Source organism: Podarcis muralis, chromosome Z (genome assembly GCF_964188315.1).
Source record: "Podarcis muralis chromosome Z, rPodMur119.hap1.1, whole genome shotgun sequence".
Taxonomy (NCBI): Eukaryota; Metazoa; Chordata; class Lepidosauria; order Squamata; family Lacertidae; genus Podarcis; species Podarcis muralis.
In genome coordinates this window covers 23,976,620-23,995,939 of record NC_135673.1, presented here as the reverse complement: position 1 = coordinate 23,995,939, position 19,320 = coordinate 23,976,620, and positions in this window count along the sequence as shown.

Here is a 19,320-nt window from a genome sequence, read left to right as displayed (position 1 = left end):
GCCAATAGCTCCCGAAGTGGACTGAAACGGCTCTTGCGCCTCTCGAACGATTGCCCAATCTCCTGCCGCGATTTCTGGGGGGCTATCCGCACGAGCCCACACGAGCTTACTCCATAGCTATCAACTTTTCCCTTTTCTTGCGAGGAATCCTATTCGGAATAAGGGAATTTCCCTTAAAAAAAGGAAAACGTTGACAGCTATGGCTTACTCATGAGTAATAGCCGTAACCCGCGTTTGAGTTACAAACAAACGGAGCTGGCAGATATTTACTCGCAAGCACTGCTCCGTCTTGACGCATCGCTTTATAGAAACAGCTGGCTCCGATGCAGGACCACTTATAAGTCTCGGTTGTTCTGTGGGGCTTCTTAAGGAGCAGTGTGGTGTAATGGTCAGCCTGTTGTCCTAGGAAGAACAGGTTCAAATCCCTGCTCGGTCATGAAGCTCACTAGGGGACCTTGAGAAAGTCAGTTTCTCTCAATCTAACCTACCCTGCAGGGTTGTTGTGCGGGTAGAATTGAAGCAGAGAGAACTACGTAGACTCATAGAACTGTAGTTGGAAAGGATCAAGAGGGTCATCTAGTCCAACCCCCTGAAAAGCATGAACTCTGCCTTTAAATCTTTGAAGTAACACAGTATATAAATGTAGCAAATACGTAAAGTAAAATAAATACTTGCTTTGAGCACATAGAAATCAGTACTGAACCAAATAGGACGGGCTCCTGATCTCGTTCTTGCACATCTTATGCTTACTGGGTAATAACCAGCATTCAATTCTTTGGCAATTACTTGGGCTGTCCTCAAATATCTGAAGGAATGTCACATGCAGGATGGTGCAAGCTTGTTTTCTGCTTCTCCAGAGGATAGGATCCAAATTACAAGTATGGATTCAAGTTACACGTAAACGGTAGAAATAACTTTGTAACGGGAGGAGCTGTTAGAGTGGAGCAAATAATCTAAGAAGATGGTGGACTCTCCTTCATGGGAAGTTTTAAAGAGTTTGGCTGGCCATCTTGTCAGGGGTGTTTTTTTAGCTGTGATTCCTGCATTGCAAGGAGTTGGATGAGATGACCATTGGGCTTTTCTTCCAACTCTACAGTTCTGTCTATGACAGTTCTCATCCATGCTGCCGTTTCCTGGATGGCCCCCTCCCTCATTAGCCCATGTTGCTTTCTGGTGGGGAGCAAATTACTGCCACTTTTACAGTCCTTCCCTCCCACCTGAAAGAAGCTCAACTGTGGGAAGAAGCTCAACTGTTGATTACAATCAACCTTTGTTAACCTCACCTGTCTCACCTCTGCTGACATTTCTGTTAAAGGTACAGGTGCAACTCACCTTGCAGACTGGGGTCTGCATAAGGTTGTAACAGATAAAGGACCTCCAGATCCCTAAGCATCATTGACTTCTATGCTCACCTCTCTGTCCTTTCAAGTTTAGACTAGTTCAGTCTTAGCTTGGATCGGATTACAAATTCCTCCCTCTCACACTTCAGGATCAGAGGTCATCTTGGATGTCTTCTCTGAGAACAAAGGAGAAAACATGGCCACCTTGATTTTCTCTAGACCAATCAGTTAACTTAGAACCAGACACTTTTCTATTCAAGTTATGTACTTCCTATAATGAACAGGGGTGTGGGTTTTTTGTTGATCAATATGCATAGCTGTCAACTTTTCCCTTTTCTTACTGGGAACCCTATTCGGAATAAGGGAATTTCCCTTTTTTTAAAAGGGAAACGTTGATAGCTATGCAATACGTCTCTCTGTGTGATTGCAACTGGCTGAGTTCACTCTGCAGAGAAATGCAAAAGCCCCACACTCTATATACCAAAGTTTAATAATTTAAACTGCAAGATCCTTTGGGTGGGGGCTGTGCTGGTTTCCTACATTTTCCAATAGTCCAGAATCTGCTGTGTTGCAATGAAAGACATCACATGTCTGTATGAACAAAGTTGCAGTGCCTGATGTTTAGTTTTAGAAGTAGTGTGAGATACCCAGAAAGAGCAGGCAAGTCCAACATTTCCTGTTTGCTAGAATGGGCACTCGCAGAATGTGGATCCAACAGGAAGGACTTACTGTCAAACTATGGAAGCCACTTCCCCCTGGGTGCAGCCAGGTAGAGATGGGCATAACAAGGGCTTTTTTTCATCCAGAACTCACACTCATTTCTGGCCCCTCTCAGCTGGTAGCCATTGCCATTTTTTTTACTTTTAAATTTTTTTTAAGAAACAAGAAAAAATAAAAAATACACAAATACCAAATTACACACAAGAATAACCATAGACAAATAATTTTCTTAGCAAACAATAAGACATATATTGGTCTTAACACTAAAGACCCAACCTCCCGTCTATTCCATATTTCAATTTCATATTACTTATTGCCAATACACACTTTTATCATAATTAAACTTATTCTTAATAAATCTAATTTATTATATCTACCTTACAACTATTACTGAAGTTCCTCGAATGCTGCAACAGAATTTAAACTGCTATATTTATTTTTCAGATATTCTTTCAGATATTTTTTGAAAACCTCCCATTTTGAAAAAAAATCCTGTTTTGATTTATTCTTTATTTTTTCTGATAGACCATCTAATTCGGCATATTCTGTCAGATTTGGATCCAATGTTGTATAGAGGGGATTTCATTACTCTTCCATTTTGCTGCGATCAAAACTCTTGCCGCCGCCGTTGCATATAAAAAGATACCCTTCCTCTTTTGTGGAATATCCAAATCTATTATTCCCAGGAGGCAGGCCTCTCATTTTTTATTGAAAGAGGTCATTAGAATTTTTTGCAGTTCTGCATGGATACTCTCCCAGAATACCTGTATTTTCCTACATATCCACCACATATGGTAGAAAGTTCCTGAGTCTCCGCATCTCCAGCAGTTACTTGACACATTTTTATACATTTTTGAAAGTTTTCCATGGTGTTGCATACCATCGATGTTGCATTTTTTGAAAGTTCTCTCTAATCGTGTAACAATTTGTGAATTTCCAATTGATCTTCCATAAGTTTTCCCATTGGGCCATGGTTATTGAATGGCCAAAATCCTGGGACCACCTCACCATTGCCACTGTTACCTCCTGCTCCTTGACTGTCCAGTCAAGGAGGAGTTGATAAGTTTTGGAAATAGTTTTTCTTTTAGAATTTACAAGATCAGATTCGAATCGGGAAATTTCTGTTGAGAACCCCTTTTGTTGTCATATTAAAATTTTTCAAATAACTGGTGTTATTTGAACCACTCTGAGATGTGTTCTCTTACCGTATTTTTCACCCTATAAGACACACTTTTTCCCTCCAAAAATGAAGGGGAAATGTGTGTGCATCCTATGGGGCGAATGCAGGCTTTTGCTGAAGCCTGGAGAGCAAGGGGGGTCGGTGCGCACCGTCCCCTCTCGCTATCCAGGCTTCAGGAAGCTATCCACTAGCCGTGGGAGACCCAGCTCTCCCAGGGCTAGTGGAGAGCTTGCCTGCACCCAGAAGCTTGGGGCGCGCTGAGCTCCGCACGCCCCAAGCTTCGGGATTAGCGCAGCGGTCCGCTAGCCCTGGGAGAGCCGCGCGAAGTCGCAGGGCTCTCCCACGGCTAGCAGAGACCTTGCCAGCACCCAGAAGCTTGGGGCGCGCTGAGCTCCGCACGCCCCAAGCTTCGGGATTAGTGCAGCGGTCCGCTAGCCGTGGGAGAGCCGCGCGAAGTCACGGGGCTCTCCCACGGCTAGTGGAGACTTTGCCGGCACCCAGAAGCTTGGGGCACGCTGAGCTCCGCACGCCCCAAGCTTCAATATTAGCGCAGTGCTCCGCTAGCCCTGGGAGAGCCGCACGGCTCTCCCACGGCTAGCGGAGACCTTGCCGGCACCCAGAAGCTTGGGGCGCGCTGAGCTCCGCACGCCCCAAGCTTCGGGTTTAGCGCAGTGCTCCACTAGCCCTGGGAGAGCCGCGCGGCTCTCCCACGGCTAGCGGAGACCTTGCCGGCACCCAGAAGCTTGGGGCGCGCTGAGCTCCGCACGCCCCAAGCTTCGGGATTAGCTCAGTGCTCTGCTAGCCCCGGGAGAGCCGCGCGGCTCTCCCACGGCTAGCGGAGACCTTCCAGGACCCAGAAGCTTGGGGGCGCTGAGCTCCGCACGCCCCAAGCTTTGGGTTTAGCACAGCGCACCTGGGGGGAGAATAAATTCCCCCCCCTTTATTTCCCCCCCAAAAAACTAGGTGCGTCCTATGGGCCGGTGCGTCCTATGGGGCGAAAAATACGGTATTTCCTCAATGTTTTTTAATTTTATTTGGTTATCTTCATTTTTTAGAAGTGTTTTATATGTTGACCAGCTTTCCTGAGTATTTTTCCGTTTTACTGCTATGGCTTCTATTGGAGATGTCCGCCACGGGACTTTAGGCTCCATCAGGTCTTTATATTTTTCCCATACAGCAAAGAGTGACTTTGCCATTTTGAGAGAACGTGGGAGATATTCATGGTAGTTCTGGCACCTCTTTTTCTAGAAAAATAGCTCTGGGCATAACTTATATAAAAGGCTGGTCACATTCCTAGCTCTGTCTCTTACTCCATCTTGCTTGCTTGCCATCGTCTACCACTGCATCTCTGCAGAGATGTAGCGACTTGTTGAATCTGAGGTTAAAAGACTCAGACTCCATCATCCATATACATACATACATACATATTTTACACACACACACCTGTACCCGCAACCTAAGCCTGCCACCAGATTGCTACTGTATGTGAACTGTGAGTAAACTCTGCTTTATTATAACAAGACTTTTTTGTGTGTTATTATTGTTTTGAGGGGGATAAATACCAGGAAGATCCAGGCTGCACCAAGGTATCCTGGATTGCTTCATCAAAAAGGCTGTAACCAACCGAATCAACAGTTTCCCTCCAAAGGGGTATACTCTACTAAATTCACAAACAAGTACAGTGGTACCTCGGGTTACATATGCTTCAGGTTACATACGCTTCAGGTTACAGACTCCGTTAACCCAGAAATATTATCTCAGGTTAAGAACTTTGCTTCAGGATGAGAACAGAAATTGTGCAGCAGCGGCACGGCAGCAGCGGGAGGCCCTATTATCTAAAGTGGTGCTTCAGGTTAAGAACAGTTTCAGGTTAAATATGGACCTCAGGAACGAATTAAGTACTTAACCCAAGGTACCACTGTAAAAGGAAGGAATAGTATCTAGCTAATATATCCTCTCCTGGTTTCTATACACATCCCTACAATTACAACTGCACCACAATCTGCAAGGGTATCTTACATTTGTTGTGCCTTCCAAAGGGGTACTATTCTTGGCTCACCCCCAAATAAGTCCCAGAGCCTAAACCCCTCAATTCTCCAAAGCACTTCCCTTTACAATCCTGTGGGAATGTTCAGGGAGGCAGGAGAGGATATATTGTTTATTAATATCCTTCCTAACTTGCGCTAGCAAGTTCTATGACTTAGCAGAGTTTTAACATTCCCCTTTTAAACACACAGTGGTTGCAAGCTTGTTTAAGCTTCTCAATATAGATTCCTGGTAAGGCCCCTTATTTCCTTCTTAAAAGAATAAACACCCCACAATCTTGTATAAAGTACAGTGGTACCTTGGGTAACAGACGCTTCAGGTTACAGATGCTTCAGGTTACAGACTCCGCTAACCCAGAAATAGTACCTCGGGTTAAGAACTTTGCTCCAGGATGAGAACAGAAATCGGGCTCTGGCGGCGTGGTGGCAGCAGGAGGCCCCATTACCTAAAGTGGTACCTCAGGTTAAGAACAGTTTCAGGTTAAGAACAGACCTCCAGAACAAATTAAGTTCTTAATCCGAGGTACCACTGTATATAAAAGAAGTTTACTAACACATTCAGTTCACAGATGGATCCCTGAAGGCAAACTTGGTTACAAAGTATATACATCTGAGTCTATCCCATATGGAGATTATCTCTAGCTAAAAAAAGATATTGCTTCTACAACGGATGGAATCATATAGAGGGAGGGGGCTGCGGGCCTGGTCCTTTTGTCACCAGGACAGGTAAGGTCACGCCCACCTCATCACATGCAAGAGGAAGGATGCTCCAGCTCAAGAGGAAACAGGAAGTTTTTGACTGGCTGGAACAAACATCCCCTTACATGTCCACTCTAGGAAAACAAGGTATGTTGTACTTGACTGCTACTTATGTTTCACATTCCACAAATCCTACTAATAAGTTGGGCTAGTTGTAGCTCCAAGTGAAGTACTCCAACCGCAGGATGCTCTTCCTCACATCTGTGGCACAGATCTATCAGCCCAGCAAGATTTAAGGGTTCATGGGTTTCTGGGAAATGTAGCTTTTGCCATATTGCATTTCTTTCAAGAGGAGAAGTTAAGTTCCCCAAGGGCATGTGAAAGCTTTATGTGGACACGCTACACAGTGCCACAAACAGAATGCCAATACCAAAATGGTGCAGGATGGGAAAGGTGATATGGAATCCTAAAAAGACATGGTCCTGGTACATCTGTAACAGAGCTGGCCCTACCCTAAGGCAGATGGAGACAACAATTCAGGCAGCAGATGTTGGGGTTACTGGCAGCAGACTCCAGACTCAGGAAGGAGTTCCATGACTGTATCACATGACCTCACTTGCACCTCCCACATAACTAGCCTGCCACCATTAGAGGAGAGGTTTTTGCCTGGCACTTAAAATTATATAATAATTACATAAGTACAGCCTCCCTGGGGAGAGCATTCCAGAAGTGGGGATCCACCCACTGGCGGAGGAAGAGGGATGCGGGGGGAGCGCACCGCACCCCGGCAGCGCGATCCTGGTGGGGTGCCATCATGGCTGCCCCCCTCCCCCTGTGCTGGGTGCCACGCCCCCATAGGCGGTGTGCCACGCCCCTGGGACGTGCGCCATGCCCCTTGGACGCACGCCGCCACCCCCAACTGCTCTCCACACACACACACCCGGTGCCGGAGTATGAAGCTCCACCACTGGATCCACCACAGAAAAGACCCGTTCTCACGTTGCCACCCTCCAGACCTCTCATGGAGTGGACACATAAAAAAGGGCCTCAGATAGCGATCACAGGTCTGCATCAGTTTATATGCAAAGTGGTGGTCCTTGCGGTATTGAGGTCCTGAGTCATCTAAGGCTTTATATGTCAAAATTAGAACTTTGAATCTGGGGTGCCATCTCGCCTTCAGGATTGTGGGTGCCTGCCATAACTGTCAACCTTCCCCTTTTTTGCAGGAGATTCCCTTATTTTTGCACCGTTTCCCACTGCTTCCCGCTGCTATCGCGGATTGTTAGATATCCCGTAGACTGTCCCCGGGACAGGTAAGGCTGCTGATCCCTTATTTTCAAATCTGAAAGTTGACAGCTATGGCGCCTGCCACCACAATGTGGATGTGTGACGTCACACACATATGCCTACACATAGTGTGCGTGTGACGTCGCACATCCGCTTTGCAGTGGCTGGGAACAGTGGCTCCTCTTCCTTCTCCTCTCTGCTGCCAGTGAGACACCTTTTCTATGGAGAGGGGCTTGGACACAGAGGCAGAGAGGTTGCCTCTGTGTCTGACTCTCCCTCCACCCCCTCAGAAAAGGTGCCTCACTGCAGAGTGCGGAGGTGAACTGCTTCTCTCTTGGAGGCAGCACTGCTGCCACCTGCCAGCTTTTCACATTGACTTTGTGGATGCCCATCCCCCACAGTTATATTATTCTGGGTGCCCAGGCACCCATAGCCCCCTGGAGTTGCCTCCTATGCTTTGAATTGGACCCAGAGAACCAATTTGTGGGAATGTTAAGGAAGGTAGGAGAGAATATATTGTTTTGATATTATCCCTCCTCACTCACACACGTTCTCTTTGCAACTTATTGGAAGAAAGCTGATGATTCGTTTTGTTGTTTAGTAGATTATGCGTGTCTGACTCTTCGTGACCCCATGGACCAGAGCACGCCAGGCATTTCTGTCTTCCACTGCCTCCCACAGTTTGGTCAGACTCATGCTGGTAGCTTCGAGAACACTGTCCAACCATCTTGTCCTCTGTCGTCCCCTTCTCCTTGTGCCCTCAGGGTCTTTTCCAGGGAGTCTTCTCTTCTCATGAGGTGGCCAAAGTATTGGAGCCTCAGCTTCGCGATCTGTCCTTCCAGTGAGCACTCAGGGCTGATTTCCTTCAGAAGGGATAGGTATGATCTTCTTGCAGTCCATGGGACTCTCAAGAGTCTCCTCCAGCACCAGATGATTCATTCGAACCCTTTAATTAAGCAATCCAGTCTGTCTTATCCAGTTTGGCTTTTCCCTGATAAGATTCCCATTTATTTCCCTCTTAAAATAATAATAACACAACACACTCTTCTTTAAAAGTAAGAACAACGTTTTACTCACATTCAGTTCAGAATGGCAGTTTGCACAATCTAGTAAGGAAAATAATAACACAATAAAATTCATTTCATATTTATTCAAAAATCTAATCAAATCTATTTAAATTATTCAACAAAATTGATTAACTTGATCCAGTGATACCAGCATTAAAATTATAATACTGTAGGTTGATATACATTACCCTGTGTGGAATGCCCTCCTATCAGAAGTCAAGGAGATAAATAACCACACAAATTTTACAGGACATCTGAAGGCAGCCATGTAGAGGAAAGTTTTTAAATTTTGATGTTTTATTGTGTGTGTTTTATACCTGCTGGAAGCTTTCCAGAATGGCTGTGGCAACTCAAGTCAGAGGGGTGAGGTACAAATAATAAAGTCATTGTTATCTGCTAATACTGCTAATAAAAAAAATAAATGCTAACGTCGTCTTCTTTTTTTTACTTTTGTTATAAGTAATGTTATGTGAGGTGGATGAGGTACTGTACCTGCTAGACGGATTTGTAGCTGGTTGACAGAGCCAACTCAGAGTGCTCACTAATGGTTCATCTTCATCATGGGGAAAAATGACAAAAGGGGTGTTGAGGGGTTCTATCCTAGACCCATTGTTGTTGAAAGTCTTTGTAAATGGCTGTGATGAAGGAATTGTGGGGATACTCATCCAATTTGCAGAAGACACCAAACTCGGAGGGGTAGCTAATGCCACAGAAGACGGACTCAGGATTTAAGGTGACCTTAGCAGATTGGAGAACTGAGTCCAGACTAAGAAAATGAATTTCATTAGGGACAAATGCCAGTTTCTACGCTTTGGCAGGAAGAACCAACTGCACAAATATATGATGGGGACACCAGACTTACCAGTAGCATGTAGGAAAAGGATTTTGGGTCTTAGTAGATTGCATGGTTAGCATGAGTCAACAATGTGGTGCAGCAGCAAAAAAGGCAAATGCCATTCTGTTCTGCATCAACAGAAGAGCAAGGGAGGTAGTAGTACCACTCTGTTCTGCATTGATCAGACCACACCTGGAATACCGTGTCCAGTTCTGGGTGCCACATGTGCAGAGGAGGGCAACCAAAATGATCAACGGTCTGGAAACCAGCCTTATAATGAGTGAGGGAGTTGTGTGAGAATGTTAAGGAAGGTAGGAGAGGATATGTTGTTGTGATATTCTCCCTCCTCACTCATGCTAGTGAGTAAACAGCAGAGCATGTTTCCTTTGTAATTTATTGTAAGAAAGTTGATGATTCATTAGAATCCTTTAATTAAGCAATCCAGTCTTATAATAATAACACAACACAGTCTTCTTTAACAGTAAGAACAAAGTTTTACTCACGTTCAGTTCACAGCAGTCATCTGAAGGCAAGCTTTATCTTGTGGCTACAGTGAAAAGAAGGCTGAGCTACATCACAGGCTTTCTGCTTGTGGGCTCCATCCGATGTGAAGGTTGAGCCATGCGCTGGCTAAGAACCAGGAGAGTCCAAGAGCAAGAGTAAGAGTAAGAGCCCAAGAGCCCAAGAGAGAGATGGTTGTGTAGCCAGCCCTTTTATCTGGTCAGCTAGGGTCATGCCCATCTACCTGGTCACACACAGGGGGAGGAAGCTCCAGAGCAGGTATGACAGGAAGTCCTCCCTGTCTGGAGCCACATTCCCCCTGTGTGTCCATTCTAGGCAAAATGAAAATGTTGTACTTGACTGCTCAAGTAATAATACATCCCACAAAGTGTTTGTTTGTACACCAAGTGCAAATTTGGACAATTTTCTTACATTCTTGCCTCTGCTGAGGACTTTATTGTTGCCATGGTCAATGACAGAGATTGCATACAGGTTGTGAAACATTTAAGCAAGGATGTGGAGGTCAAGGAACTAGGAAAGATCTTGTACAATCTAGGAATCAAAGTTGAGAGAGAAGAAGATGGTTCTTTTCCTGTAAGTCAAAAGCAGAAGGTTGCTGAACTGATTGGCAATCTCGAGATGCAAGAAGCACATCTAGTCGCCACACCCATGAACACTGACTTCTCAAAGAATCAAGAGGATTCAAAGTCTTTGCCTGACAACAATAAATAACAGGTCAGCAATAGATAGACTTATGCCTGGCACAAGCTGCAGACTGGACATAGCCAATGCAGTGGGAATTCTATGCAGAATGGTAAATGCTCCCACTGAACATTACTGGGTGGGTGTGAAAACAGCAGTTTCCTATCTTAAAGGTACCATGAATTGTAAATTAAGGTTGCCAGCTGACAGCAATCATGAAACAGTCAGTTTCACAGACACTAATTGGCATCATAAATGATTCAGGACAGCCAAATCAGTTTCTGTGCCAAAACTGGGCCTAAACCCCAATTGAAATGGGTCATGAAAACCAGTTTTCTCCAAAAGCACCTGGATTTGGTCCATGACCACCTACTAAAGAACCTTGCCCAAGACGAGGAGGTGGACATCTTGATTTTCATTGGTGTGTAACAATTTCTTTTTCTCATTATCTATTGTTTGTTTGCTTGCTTTTTTATGGTATGATGTAATACCCTGTTAATGCACTTTTGGGTTGTTAGTAATGCAATATTTTTTTTAAAAAAAAAATCAAGGTGATCCGTTTGGGTTCTTCTTATATCTTTACATGACCTTATATGTCCCAGGGTAGTGATGGTGGTTTTTATAACTCACTTTGTTCATAAAAAAAACTATACAAAGTGACTCGCAAACTTTTTAGAAATACTAAAACCAATTCTAATAAAAATTATGAATAAAAACTTTTAAAACCTTTAAACAAGTCTAGCAGATTATGCCCAACCAAAGAGTCTACAAATATTTTTAAATCCTCTGAACTAAGAACCAAAAGCCACAGGGAGAAAGACAAATCTTTCACTGGTGTCTAAAATTAGACAAAGATGGAACCTCTGCACATCATTTGACTTTCTTACTCATTTTGCAACATTTCCCCATTGCTACTGTACTATTGATATTGTATGAACTATTCACATACTATTTAAAACCCCACCTAGCAGTATGAGAGCATGCGCTTTGAAGGTGCAACGTCCCGGGATCAGTCCCCGGGCAGGGACGGAAGTACCACACCCACACCCACACACACCCCGTTTGAAAGTTCAGAGAAGCGCTGCCTCATAGCGCAGAGGACCCTCAGTGTTATCTTGCTTTCTGCAGGGGGCGCTTGTGGAACTGGAATCGCGGCTGCCCCAGCGGAGACTACGGCCTTGCAGCCCCTGTCATATGAAAGGTGACACCTGTACATTGTCTTTGACTGGCTGCGCTTGAGTGGGGCGGATCTGCGCTTGAGTGGGGTGGGGTAGATTAGCCACAAAGACGTCTCCCGCTTGCTGGAAAGAGTCGGTCGGTTCCTCGAGGTGAGTCCAGCTGGGAGTTGCGCCGCCATGAAGTGGGCTCTGTTATTCATCCTCTTGCTGCTGCTGCGCCTTCTGCCTTGGGGTGAGACCCAGAGCACGGCCCCTGCTCCCACCGAAGACCCCTTGCTCCTGAACGAGACCAACGGATTGATGTGCGCCCAGTGGCTGTACGGGACCGAGCCTCCGCAGGTGGAAGCTTTCCAGTGCGCAGGGCAACCCGACGGCGCCGAAGTCAAGTTCTGCTGCGGGACCTGCGAGCAGACGCGCAACTGCTCCTTCGAAGAGCTCACCGAGGGCTCCACTGCCCGCCCCACCGACCGCGGCCCAGAGCCGTGCCCTTCTTTATCTACACTGACATGTAAGGCGGCCACCTCTCGGCATTTCTTAGCACCTGGAGTGGCCACTACCTGGGCATAGCTGTTTTCCTTTTTTTAAGGGAAATTCCCTTATTCCGAATAGGATTCCTCGCAAGAAAAGGGAAAGGTTGACAGCTATGTACCTGGGACTAGGTCTGCACGCACACCTGCCGTACCCCCTCTTTTAGACACGGGTCCCCCGCTCCCTGTCGGCTTCCCTTTCGGTCTATCGCTCTCTTCCCCGCCCTTGAACTGGGGATGCGGCTCAGAGGCTCCACTCGACGGGGAGGGCACCTTCGAAGCCCCTTTCCCCTCTCCAAAAAGGCTGCGCGCTTTCGGTTGGGAGGCTGGGAAGGGGAACTCTCTTAGGGTGAAGCCCAGCTGGCAGAAAACCTGGGGGAAGGGCAAGAAGGCCTTCGAAGGTGCTTCAAAGGGGTCGTGTGGGCCCAGTCTTAGGCTACGCTAAGTCTTTACGTGTCAGAAGACGTAACCCAGAGGGGTTGCCACGGGCGGACTAGCTTGCTGACGACTCTGCAAGTAGCTCTGAAAGACTTGGGCAAGATTTGTACACGGGGTGGGGGCAGGCGACTTCTCTCGACGAAGTCCGGGGAGTCCTAGTTTCTAGGCCGCTCCCGTGTGAGACGCGGGGGGGAAATGGTTGCAGCCTGAGATACTCTACCTCACATGCTAGCCATATTCGCCCCCAGGCTTTTTGGTTAAAATCCCCTACTGGATTCCTAGGGTGTCCAGTTTGTACCCTTGAGCAGAACAATCCAGCAAATAGGTAACAGAACCAGCACTTATCATTGTCTTTCTTCTTTTTCAGTCTGGGCGAGGATGCTCTGGTTCTCTGCAGGCATTTTTGTTACTTTGGTAGTCCACTGGGGTTTTCCCCGCACTCGCGGAAGATTTTGGCAGAGGAAGACAAACACCGGTGAAAGACAGGATGAGAGCGACCTAGAGGTCGGCTCTTCTCTGAGACCCCGTGAGCATCGTGGCTCCTCCACTGTCTCCTCCAGATCGGCTCCACCGTCGCCTGCTGGTGCAGCGGGTCTTCCAGGTTCGCGTGGCCGTCCTGCTGCTGCATCCAGCAACGCACCGAGTGTCCAGCCCCAAGCTGGGGGATCTGGGAATGAGAGAATCCCACTCCGAATTGAGCCTTCTCCCTTGCTGCCGAACCGGGGCGGCAGAAGACCCCGGGCTCGGTCCACCCATTAGCATCTCCTCTTATTCAAGGGGTTAGGCTTTCACAGTATGCTTGTCATATGTACCTGCAAATTATCTGTAAAAATGTGTGTTTCTCAGCCTTTGTTTCCTAAATTCACGTTTTTTATCTTCTGACTAAATTCCATTGCAGCCGGGGCTTCATATGATGTGGCCCAAGGCAGAGCTGTAGCTACGGGGTGTTTGGGTGTGATATGGTGGATGGCTAGCCTGGGTTTTTTTTCCCCCGAGTGAAGCATCAAGAGGGCACCATTGAGACTCCCAGCCTATGTGTGTTTTTGTGCACGCAAATGTGCGATGGTGGTGTCATTTGACCATGGTAAAATAAAGCCTCGTTTTACCCCTGCCCAAGGGTTTAGCTGTCTCCATTAGATCAGTAGCCTTGATTAGCCCCTACAGATGCCATTCTATTTGCTCACTATTATTTTCATATTTTTAGGGCCACGGGTGGCACTGTGGGTTAAACCACAGAGCCTAGGACTTGCTGATCAGAAGGTCGGCAGTTCAAATCCCCACAACGGGGTGAGCTCCCATTGTTCGGTCCCTGCTCCTGCCAACCTAGCAGTTCGAAAGCATGTCAAAGTGCAAGTAGAAAAATAGGTACCGCTCCGGCGGGAAGGTAAATGGCGTTTCCGTGCTCTGGTTCACCAGAAACAGCTTAGTCCTGCTGGCCACATGACCCAGAAGCTGTACGCTGGCTCCCTCGGCCAATAAAGCAAGATGAGCGCCGCAACCCCAGAGTCAGCCATGACTGGACCTAATGGTTAGGGGTCCCTTTACCTTTACCTTTTATGTTCATATTTTACTTTGCCCCCCAATTTGCATAGAGGCTGTGTCTTAAAAGAATTAAACATTGTCAGTGACGACACAGGAAAATACTGTTGAACTTTTGTGTGTAACACTTGATTAGTGAACACCTTGGCATGCTATATTTACACCTAAAAATGTTTTTAACCAGTGAATAATTCTGTTTAGTGACTGTTCTACATTACTTGCTTTAATCTCTATATATCTGCATAAGCATATATAACATGGGAGTATATGCCACATAATGGCCCCAAGATTTGTTGTTTGACTTTTAGGGTTATATGACTACTTCTTGATAGATCCTGAAGAGGCAAAGGAAGAAGGCAAGCAGGCAGCAAAGTATGCCTCCTGAGTCAATTGCTTCTGGGATGCTTGAAGAAGATATAGATGAATAGACAGATAGATGTCACACTGACCTTTGTCAAATGACATATGTATTCGTTAATAAAATGCATTAAAAATATCACTGTGTATTTTCATCCAGGTTTTCTGAAATGTTTTGTTGAAGCTTCTGGTGGGAAGGGGGGGGGGGGTGATGCGATGCTCTCTCCAAAGGCTGTAGCCAGTAGCTGCTTTTGCTTGATTAACAGGAGATGATTCATCTCCAGGAGAAAGCAGGTTGCAGCTTAGCAATCAAGGACTTTGTATTGAAATTCTGGTTCATGTATCTCTAACGGAAAAGGTCAGGGTTTTTTGCACAGTGGAACAGGTGGGCAGAAGGGTTTAACTGTTAACTTGTTTCAAGGACCAGGATAAGATCTTTGCTGCCTGAAGCAAATAACAAAATGGTGTCCTTCCCCAAGGCACAGGAATAAACCAATTTGACTGATAGTTGAAACTCCTCCAATAGTGGTGAAAGGACAGTGTCGTCAAAAGTGCTTGAGGGCAGCAAGCTAGCATAGCAGGTACAGGGCAGCACCCATGTGACACTTAATAGCTCGGTTCCCTCCCTACATCTCTGTGGGAATGTTGAGGAAGGTAGGAGAGGATATATTGATTAAATATTATCCCTCTTCACTCATGCTAGTGAGCAAGCAGCAGAGCACATTCCCTTGCAGATTGCTGAAAGTAAGTTGATGATTTGTTAGAATCCTTTAAATTAAGCACTCTAGTCTGGCTTGTCCGGTCTGGATTGTTCCTGGTAAGTTTCCCCTTTATTTCCCTCTAATAATAATAATAATAATAATAATAATAATAATAATAATAATTTATTATTTATACCCCGCTCATCTGGCTGAGTTTCCCCAGCCACTCTGGGTGACTTCCAATCGAGTGTTAAAAACAATACAGCATTAAATATTAAAAACTTCCCTAAACAGGGCTGCCTTCAGATGTCTTTTAAAGATAAGATAGCTGCTTATTTCCTTCACATCTGAAGGGCGGGCACCACTACTGAGAAGGTTCTGTCTGGTTCCCTGTAACCTCACTTCTCGCAATGAGGGAACTGCCAGAAGGCCCTCGGCACTGGATCTCAGTGTCTGGGCTGAATGATGGGGGTGGAGACGCTCCTTCAGGTATACAGGACCAAGGCCGTTTAGGGCTTTAAAGGTCAACACCAACACTTGGAATTGTGTTCAGAAATGTACTGGGAGCCAATGCAGATCTCTCAGGACCGGTGTTTTTTGGTCCCGGTGGTCACTCCCAGTCACCAGTCTAGCTGCCGAATTCTGGATTAATTGCAGTTTCCGGGTCACCTTCAAAGGTAGCTCCACGTAGAGTGCATTGCAGTAGTCCAAACGGGAGATAACCAGAGCACGCACCACTCTGGAGAGGCAGTCCGCAGGCAGCCTGGGGACCAGATGGAGCTGATAAACAGCCACCCTGGACACAGAATTAACCTGTACCTCCATGAACAGCTGTGAGTCCAAAATGACTCCCAGACTGCGCACCTGGTCCTTCAGGGGCACAGTTACCCCATTCAGGACCAGGGAGTCCCCCACCCCCGCCCACCCCCTGTCCCCCCAAAACAGTACTTCTGTCTTGTCAGGATTCAACCTCAATCTGTTAGCTGCCGTCCATCCTCCAACCGCCTCCAGGCACTCACACAGGACCTTCACTGCCTTCACTGGTTCTGATTTAAAAGAGAGGTAGAGCTGGGTGTCATCTGCATACTGATGAACACCCAGCCCAAACCCCCTGATGACCTTTCCAAGCGGCTTCATATAGATATTAAAAAGCATGGAGGAGAGGATGGAACCCTGAGACACCCCACAAGTGAGAGCCCAGGGGTCTGAAGACTCATCCCCCCACCACCATTTTCTGGACACGGCCCAGGAGGAAGGAGCGGAACCACCGTATAACAGTGCCCCCAGCTCCCAGCCCCTCTAGATGGTCCAGAAGGATGTTATGGTTGATGGTGTCAAAGGCCGCTGAGAGATCCAGCAGAACTAGGAAACAGCTCTCATCTTTGTAACTAGCCTGCCAGAGATCAAAGACCAGCGCGACCAAAGCAGTTTCAGTCCCTTGATGAGGCCTGAATCCCGATTGGAAGGGATCCAAATGGTCCGCATCCTCCAGGCATGCCTGGAGTTGTTCAGCAACCACCAGCTCAATCACCTTGCTCAAAATAATAATAACACGACAGTTTTCTTTAAAGGAAAAAGTAAATTTTTTACTTACAATCAGTTCACAGCAGTGCTCTGAAGGCAGGCTTTATTTTGTGGTTATTTATATTTGTAGAGAAAGGAAGTCTGAGCTAGGCCTCAGACTTTCTTCCTTGTGGCTTCCATCCTCTGTAAGGATGAGGTATATGGTGGCTAAGAGCCAGAAGAGGAGGTCCAAGAGAGAAGTCCAAAAGGAAAAAATGGAAAAAAGAGAAAATGGCTGAGTGGCTAGTCCTTTACATGGTGACCTAGGGTCATGCTAGGCAACAGGAAAATGTTGTACTTGACTGCTTCAGTGATGATACATCCCACAATCTCAGCATCTGGTGCCTGCGGCAGCTGCCTCACTCTGCCCTATCTTAGGGCAAGCCCTGCTTGTTTCCCTCAGCTATGGTTGTAAACTGGAGTGAGTGGTATAAAAAGAAAGAAAAGAAAATACCTTAAACTACCAGTTATGGTCAGCATCTCAATCTGGATTTGGATTTTTAGAACACACATCTGAATCTTTTTTTTTTTTTTTAAAGATGGTATCAGCCCCAGAGATCTCCTGGGCCAGGACTCAGGCCAGCCCAATATATTTTGTGGCTGGAGGTAGAGGAAGAGATTGTATCCCACTCCTGTTTCATATGCAGGAGACAGTGTGGCATAAGGTAAAGGTAAAAGACCCCTGGATGGTTAAGTCCAATCAAAGGCAACTATGGGGTTGCGGTGCTCATCTCGCTTTCAGGCCAAGGAAGCTGGCATTCAGGCCAAGGGAGCTGACAGCTTTCTGGGTCTTGTGGCCAGGATGCCTAAACTGCTTCTGGTGCAAAGGGACACCTGATGGAAACCAGAACGCATGGAAGCACCGTTTACCTTCCCACTGCAGTGGTACCTATTTATCTACTTGCACTGGCGTGCTTTCGAACTCTTAGGTTGGCAGGAGCTGGGTCAGACCAACAGGAGCTCACCTCGTCACGGGGATCCCAACCATCAACCTTCTGATTGGCAAGCCCAAGAGGCTCAGTGGTTTAGACCACAGCAACAGTGTGGCATAGTGGTCAGAGGGCTCGGCTAGGACTTAGGAGACCAGGGTTCAGATTGTCCCTCAGCCATGAGTGAAATCTTATTCTCAGATGTGATTTAGTTGTAATAAAAGGTAAAGGGACCCCTGACCATTAGGTCCAGTCGCGGCCGACTCTGGGGTTGCGGCGCTCATCTCACTTTATGGGCCGAGGGAGCCGGCATACAGCTTCTGGGTCATGTGGTCAGCATGACTAAGCCGCTTCTGGCGAACCGGAGCAGCGCACGGAAACGCCGTTTACCTTCCCACCGGAGTGGTACCTATTTATCTACTTGCACTTTGACGTGCTTTCGAACTGCTAGGTTGGCAGGAGCAGGGACTGAGCAACGGGAGCTCACCCCGTCGCGGGGATTTGAACCACTGACCTTCTAGGCTCTAGAACAGCGCCACCCACGTCCCTTTAGTTGTAATACTTGTATGTAATAACTTTGGGGAATCTGTGATTATTAAAAACTAAGGTATTGAAAATGTATAAAGTTGTGAATAAACATTTAATAACATAAAGTCATGGGGGATAAATGCCTTGACAGCAGTACATGTGAAAAGGATCTAGGAGTCTTAATAGACCACAAGCTTAACATAAGCCAACAGTGTGATGCAGCAGCAAGAAAAGCTAATGCTATTCCAGGCTGCATCAACAGAAGTTTAGCATCATGTTCAAGGAAAGGAATAGTCCTGATCTATTCTGCCATGGTCAAAACACACCTGTAGTCCTGTGTCCAGTTCTTGTTGCCGGAATTCAACGTTATTGACAAATTGGAACACGTGCAAAGGAGGACAACCAAAACAATCAACGGTCTGGAAACCACATCTTATGTGGAATGGTTAAGGGATTCATGATGGAGATGGGTTGAGGATTAAATCTGTAAATTAAAATTTAAACCTTCTGTCAGAGTAAACAGGCTGTGAAGCCCTTTTAACAGAGTAAAAACACTTATGCACTTTTGCAGTTTACAGGTAGCTAGAAATTAGGCAAATTATCCCTGTTTATTTGTGGTCCATTGACCTTTCGCCTCTTTGTTCCCATTCACATTTTACTTAAAACAAAAAGGTTTACTTACATTTCAATGAAAGCAGGAAATATATCAAAGTATTATTCAGGTAAAAAATACTTCTAAGTTACAAAATATAAAACTAGTTTCAAAAATAGGGTCTGGGCTCTGAGAAGAGCCTAGGCATCTACGTGTGCTCACATCGCTGGCTTGAAAAAGAGAGAGACTGAGGTAAGGAGGAAGGAGAAGATAAAGATCCTTTGCAACATTTCCTGCAGCAAAAAGTATAGGCTATGACATCACACAGACCTATCTTGTCTAGAAATACAAAAACTCTGTGAGCCTTAGCCCTGTAATATGCTTATTTAGCAAACATTATTATCATGTTAGGGACCTTTTTTTAGAACAATATGCAGGTGATACAAGACACCTCCAGACAATATGGGGAAGAGACTTAGGGATCACAATTGCAGATAATAAATGGAAATCTGTTTGACACAGCCCGTCACTATGAACAATCTCTGATCATTTGCAGGAGGCTTCTCTTAAAATTATCTTTCTCTGGCACAGG